This window comes from Palaemon carinicauda, chromosome 1 (genome assembly GCF_036898095.1).
Source record: "Palaemon carinicauda isolate YSFRI2023 chromosome 1, ASM3689809v2, whole genome shotgun sequence".
Lineage (NCBI taxonomy): Eukaryota > Metazoa > Arthropoda > Malacostraca > Decapoda > Palaemonidae > Palaemon > Palaemon carinicauda.
In genome coordinates, this window is record NC_090725.1 from 65,389,498 (window position 1) to 65,396,997 (window position 7,500).

The following is a 7,500-nucleotide window of genomic DNA, read 5'->3' on the forward strand; positions in this document are numbered from 1 at the left end:
GGTTGTCACCCTTACACATCATTCTGAAGAAAGATGGCTCTTTACATCCATGTGGGAATTACAGGTGCCTGAACATGCAGACAGAACTAAATCACTAACACCTCCTGAACATCGCCGACTGGACCTACTTCCACAAAGGGAAGGTTTACTCCAGCTCGACCTCCTGAAGGGCTATAATCACGTGCAAATAAACCTAGCAGACATTCCCAAGGTCACCATCATCACCACCTTTGGTACATATGCCTTCAATTACTCCAGTTTTGGCCTTCATAATGCTGGGGCAACTTTTCAAGATCTCATGGATAGCATCTTAGAGGACCTCCCCTTCTGTGTATGTTACATGAACGACATACTTATCTTCTTTTTCTACAATTAGAAACACCTCCATTATCTATGCATCATGCTTGACTGTCTACAACAAACGGCCTTGTAGTCTGGTACGACAAGTGTACCTGTGCTGCCAGCGAAGTATCGTTCCTAGGGCACCACATCACTCCAGAAGGAGTCCACCCATTCCCTGAGAAGGTAGCAGTGGTTTATAACTTCTCCATGCCCTCAACCATCAAAGACTGCAAGAATTCTTGGCCATGATTAAATATTATCACCGTTTCCTGCCAGCCATCGCTGCCACTCTTGCCCCCTTTTACACTTCCCTCAAGGTAAAGCCAAAACACCTGAAGTGGGATCCTCTTCAAGTAGCACCCTCCTACAAAGCAAAGAATGCCTATCAACCGCTGCTCCTCTCACTATTCCTGTGCCCTATGCATCTCGCCTTCTCTCCAGCAATACCAACAATGCAGCTATTGGGGCAGTACCTGAGCAGGTAGTCAATGGGTTGCCTCACCCATTGGCCTTCTTCAGAAGAAAACTACACTACCTTCGACCATGAATTGTTGGCTGTGCACTTGGCTGTCTGTCACTTTTGCCAGTTCTTGGAAGGTATGCCTTTCGGCATTTGTACAGACCACATGCCTCTGGTGCACTTGACTGATACATAGTCGCCTGTCAATACAATTGTACCCTGCATCATGTCCACGGAAAAATGAATTCTGTTGCCGATGCCCTGTTAAGAGTCACATTAGCCACCATTCCTCTGGGATTGGTTTACAATGCCTTGGTAGAAGCCCAACAAAAAAATCCAGAGAACTAAGCATGTAGGACATCTTACACATCCCTCTGTTGGGAGGACGTCCCTCTTGACGACTCCAAATCAGTACTGGTAGACCTAGACTGTGAATACCTGATCCCATGCACCGACAGGTGTTTGATTTCATTCATGGCCTTCCATATCCCCTGGGCTGTTCTACTGCACAGCTACTGAAGATGAAGTTCATTTGGAATGGCATTACTGAGGATGCTGAGGATTGGGTCTCTGCCTGTACTTCATACCAAACCTCAAAAGTACATTGACTCATGGATTCAGATGTAGGCCCCTTTCCTATACCTCACTGTCAGTTTGACCACATTCACGTCAGCGTAGTTGGGCCCCTTCCCACATCACAAGGACATTGTTACCTAATTACCCTCATCGACCGCTTCACTCATTGACCTGAAGCCATTCCCATGTAAACTGCAATGTCTGCTTTATATATATATCTGCCTTACTCTCAGGATGGATAGCAAGATTTAGTATCCCTAAGCATATTACTTCTGGCAGGGGTACCATTTTCCCATCTCGATTGTGGACATCATTAGCAAATCTCCTGGAATCACCCTACATCAGATATCCGCCTACAACACTGCTGCCAATGGAATGGTTAAACGTTTTCATTGCACCCTCAAAGCAGCTTTGATGTCCCACTGCAAGAACTCCAACTGGTTTACCTAGCTTTGCTCGGTCATCCTGGGACGAGGAGCCACTCCTAGAGATGCTGTGAATATCTCAGCAGCTAAAATGGTGTAGGGCAACCCATTGGTCATCCCTGCCGAATTTTTTCCATCTGCAACCTCCATTGACAATCTCCAGCACCTTCATGACGTTGTGGAAAAATTTACTCCATGCCGCCAGACTTACAAGCCCCCAGCTAAGCAACACATACTGTCAGATCTGCAATCGGCAACACACGTTTTCCTACGCAATGACACTAGCAAGCCACCGCTAATGCCCCCTTACACAGGCCCTTTCCTTGTGATTGGTCGTAGACCGAAGCCATTATTGATTAACATGCAAAGCAAAGAATACTGGGTCGCCATTGATTGCCTAAAATCTGCATATCTCTTGCCAGATGACCCACCTACAGTACACCTTTCAAGAGTAGGGTGCTTTATTTCACATGCATGTCATTTTTAGGGGGGACCCATGTACTGCACGTGTTTTATACACGCTCGTACACTGTAACTGTTTTGATTATTATCTTATCATGTGTTCTTCCCTGCACTGTTAATAAGCCAACCAGGCCTAATGTTGTTCGAATTTTTGGGACGTTATTGCTGGTAAGTCAAAGTATTTAAGCTTGATATCCATTTGATAAAGTTTAGTTACATTCACCTCGCCTCTCAGTTATGACCTAGCTGTTGCATGTTGGATTTGACTTTTGAGGTTACTGACCAGGTTTGTGAGAAGGAATTGAACAGGTAAGATTGCAAAGGCTTTAATGGTTGCATTATGTTCATAGAGTACGGACCTTGCTGATTCATTTAATCATCTTCGAGGCTTAACGATACTGAACGAGGTATCACTTGTTAAAGGTAAAAACATATACAAACTTAAAATACACTTAGAAATGTAGAAAAAAAAATCATTACACAAAATGGCTCTTTACTACTACTCTTCCTATTAAAAACAACTGACAAAATTTGTATCTGGACCGTGGCTTTGTGCTTAACCACAAATTCTTTCATAATCTTTTTTTCAGAGGGAATCTAATTTCGTAATTGAAATATCTTGAAACTTACTTTGGTTAGGCTGGGTTTTCCTTCCTCCTTTAGCTCAAAGAATTATCGCCAATACTGGTTAGGTGGTATTTGAAAATACGTGTAGCTAAGCTTTAACATCTGGGCGCAGCACTTCCCTTTGGATATGTGCAAAAATCCATAAATCATACCATGCAAATAGGTGCACTATTTCACTAACGGCAACTTTCTTAATTGCAGGAACACACAATTCCAATTTTTTTGTCAGAAATGCTCACTTTTCCCTAAGTGTTATTACAATGAATGAATAACTGACCTATGCAGATGTATATTCATCTTTACTCTAGAATAAAAAGTACCATAGTGTATTATGAGCTTAAACTACTTTTTTATGTTCTCTCTATTAATGCTTTTTCTTACTTTAAAATCACAGGCTAGAAGAAGTAATGAAGGTAATTTAAAACAAACCTGCTATTTCAGAGCGAATCAGTTCTGCAATCGAATCAATCTGGAGCATACAGGTAAGTGTGATATTTTTTATGCAGTAAGCAATGTGGTTTTCTATAAGTCCTATTGACAAACTTTTTAATGTCTACTATGTAATACTGACAATAGCTGGTGTTGAATGGTTGAAAGGTCCATCCAGTTTACTAGTAATGGTCAAAGAAGCTATAAATACTGAATTGGGGCCTAATCATATCATATGGTGTTTTTAACATAGCCAACTATAATATTTGCAGGTTAGAATATGAGGTCAACCAGCAAAGAACCCTGCCTTTTGTGATATCAGGATTTAGATACGGAAGGTATCAGCTTTGCAAACATCGAAAGAGGTATCAATGTCAGAGTTAAAGACAGAACTAGTGTACACAAAACATGTCACGTTAACCACATAAATAAAAAGGGTATTGCTATTGCTTCCAACAAGGAAGATTTACTCAGCCAGTAGGAATGAGTCCTTGTATTTATCTGGGCCCATATGACAGTAAAATTCTTCGTTGTTCATGGGGTTATCTACTGCAATGTAATTGTTCAGTGGCTACTTTCCTCTTGGTAAGAGTAGAAGAGGCTCTTTAGCTATCGTAAGCAACTGTTCTAGGAGAAAACTCCAAAATTAAACCATTATTCTCTAGTCTCGGGTAGTGCCATAACCTCCGTACCATTTTCTTCCCCTGTCTTGGGTTAGAGTCTTCTTGATTGTTCATTACTTCTTTTGTAGTTTATTCATTTCCTTGTGTCCTTTCCTCACTAGGCTATTTTTTTCTGTTGGAGCCGTTGGGCTTATAGCATCCTGCTTTTCCAACTAGGGCTCTAGCTTAGCTTGAAGTAATAATAATAATAATAATAATAATAATAATAATAATAATAATAATGATAATGATAATAATAATAATAATAATAATAATAATAATAATAATAATAATGAATAATAATAATAATAATAATAATAATAATAATAATAATAATAATAATAATAATAATAATAATTGCGGTAATCAGATTGTGTTTGCAGAATTTGCAAGGATGAACTGGCAAGGATCTCCAAAGCCAGCTTACTGCGGTTATACTATCAGCACAAGCTAGGTATTGCTAGGGCACTTGTTGCAGCTGATTGAATGGGGTCTTAGAAGATACATCTCAGCATGCTTCCTAATATTTGCCACCGTTGGCCATCCAAATTATCTGAAGCTGGCCCGTCGATATCTCCAGAAGATGTATGCATTGAATAACTCTGAAGTACATCAAAAAATCCAGCTTGTGTTTCACGTAATCTGACGAAACAACCAATACTGGGCTGGCCTTATTTCTGATCTCGTGATCGAGCAAACACTAATGCACTCACTTAATAGCCAGTGTGTCATCTGCTTACAACCTTGCCATACAAGAACTTAACCTCAAGAAGTTACACATCAGGTAAACAACAAAAGGAGGTGTCTGCTTTTCGGGTGTGCGGAGATGGGGCCAATGTCAGTAAAGTCACAGAAAAAAAACAGATGGTTTTATACCTTTTTCTTCTGATGAATCATTACACGACATTATCACAGGGATTAATGCTAAAGAGGATGTCAATGTTCAGAACCTATTTGAAATTAGTAAAAATATTGTACAGGAGGTGGACCGATAACAGTTTTCTTTTGCTCTCTCAGAAGAGGTTTCAAGGTGAAGACTCTAAAGTAGTCTCCAACAAGAACGTTGAAGTTTCCGGGGATTGAAGCATTGACTGAGCCCTCTTATTCAAGATGTTTCTAGTAGTCTCACAGACAGGTTATCTTCAGCTAGATCATGTCATCTCTCATGAACTCTCCTCCTCTCAATGCTCCGGCTCTACCACCAAGCTCCTCCCACCTCCTCGCGTCCAGCAAAAGAGGTATTTTGAAGTTTTGGAGGAGCCTCGTCTAGTTCTGTCTATATCCGATGTCTTTGATCGACAAACCACATCTAGCAGAAACCATCAGAAAATTTATCAAAACCAAATCAGATAATACTGTGATACAAATGGATCCAGTCACTTGATGGAGAATCTCCTCTTCATCGTTTGAAATAGACAGCGGGTGTACCAACAATTCGATTGCAGACGATTACACATCATTTACTGTTAAATACTATGGCAAAGAAATTATATTGTTTAATGATTATGAGACTCAGCCAAGTATAGAGGACTGTGCTCTTCAACGGCGAAATCAAAAGCTGACTGCAAACAAGGTCAACATTTCTGAGGTGACAAGATTTGTTAGGAAAAAGGAGAACTTCTTGTCGAAGGAATCAAACAAGCAGGAACTGATCCAGCTGATCTCGGAATGAATGTGACCGAAAGGCTGTGATGTTATTCAAGCAAAAGGAGAGGCTGGAATTGATATCACAAGGCCTGCTTCCAGACCAACCACTCTTATTGGAGAAGATACAGATATACCATGATCAGGTTTCTAAATGTACTGCACTCCATTTCCTCTCAGAAAAGGTGAAATCAAACATCTATAATATTACGGTTCTTAAGCAGGTGCTTAGCGAAGAGGTTTGCAATTACCCCTTATTTCTTTGTGGCTTTACTTGGTGTGACTCGGTGTCCAGAATATTTAGAATTAGAAAGGAGTTAGGATTTAAACGAATCATCAAAACAAAGTCAAGATGTGGAAACGAATAGTTGTAATGCAGTGTTACCATTTTACAATACATATCAGAATAACTGTCTCGCATCTATCAATTACAATATGCTATGCAAGAAAATTACAAGTGCTAAAATGTTCGTCACATCAAAGCGACTTCCATCAACTACCTCCGCATGTAAATTCCATTCCCTGTGGACTTACTGTAAGGTTATGGAGTGTAAGGGATGTAGCAATGAAATGGAGCCATCTGAGTGGGGATGGAAGAAGTCAACACGCTTGTTCCAGTGATGACAGACTAAAGCCCTGCTCCAAAAGCAATTATTCAGATGATTCATTGTAACTGTTTAGTATTGTATATATATATATATATATATATATATATATATATATATATATATATGTATATATATATATATATATATATATATATATATATATATATATATGAGTGTGTATATGCGTGAGTATGCGTATGTATATTATCTGTATATCCGTTTAAAAGTTAGAGGTATCATGTCGTTAATTATCCAAACTAATGAGCACCTGTTGAATGCTTTATGATGATTTAACGTTATGTAGGATCAAAATATACTAGTAAAAGAACAATCATGAATATAGAGGAAATCATAAAATAAGCAATAATTGTGAAGGGGAATTGATAACTGAAAAGTTTCATCTGAGGATATTTTCGGGATCAGTTACAGTATATACACACACATATTAATATATATATATATATATATATATATATATATATATATATATATATATATATATATATATATATATATATATATATATATATATAAATGTTGATTCACAGGATTTGTTTAACTTATGAGTAGAAAAGTTACACAAATGGATTGGAAGAAAATGCAATTTAATATATAAAGATATGAAATTGTTGTATGAATGAAGGGATTGTGGAGCCTATTCTCCCTTACATAAATGAGGTGTATATTCTTAAGGCAAATGAAAGAAGAAGAGATCTAGATGTAAAGATAGATGGTTTACGTAGCTGTTGGGAAGGAGAAACATTAAGGAGGAAAGTAAGATGTGACGAACAAATGGTTGTTGAAAAACTCAATCTGTTATATGTAATGCACGTGAATTTCATACATTGTAATGCGATTGTTTTTTTTTCTCTCTCTCTCTCTCTCTCTCTCTCTCTCTCTCTCTCTCTCTCTCTCTCTCTCTCTGATGATAGAAAAACCTGTTTAAGTTTGCCATATCATGTTTTATATTGTTAAAGATTTTATGTCATTTTCATCCTTAACCGTTTGTATATAAGCTTGTAATGTAGCCTTAATAAACCAGCCATATCCCGCCCATATTTCCGTCTCAGCCTGCCACATACGAATGTGTAGTTTGGATACATGGAAAAAAAAAAAAGTCATGAAAATGGCTTCTCCGATAATTTGCTTAATAGTAAAAAATGGATGATGCTAGGGTGATAAAACGGGTAAGTCAATAAAAGCTAGTAAATTGAAAATCAGATTTTATTTAGAGGTAATTTCCGTGACACCCATGAGACTCTTGT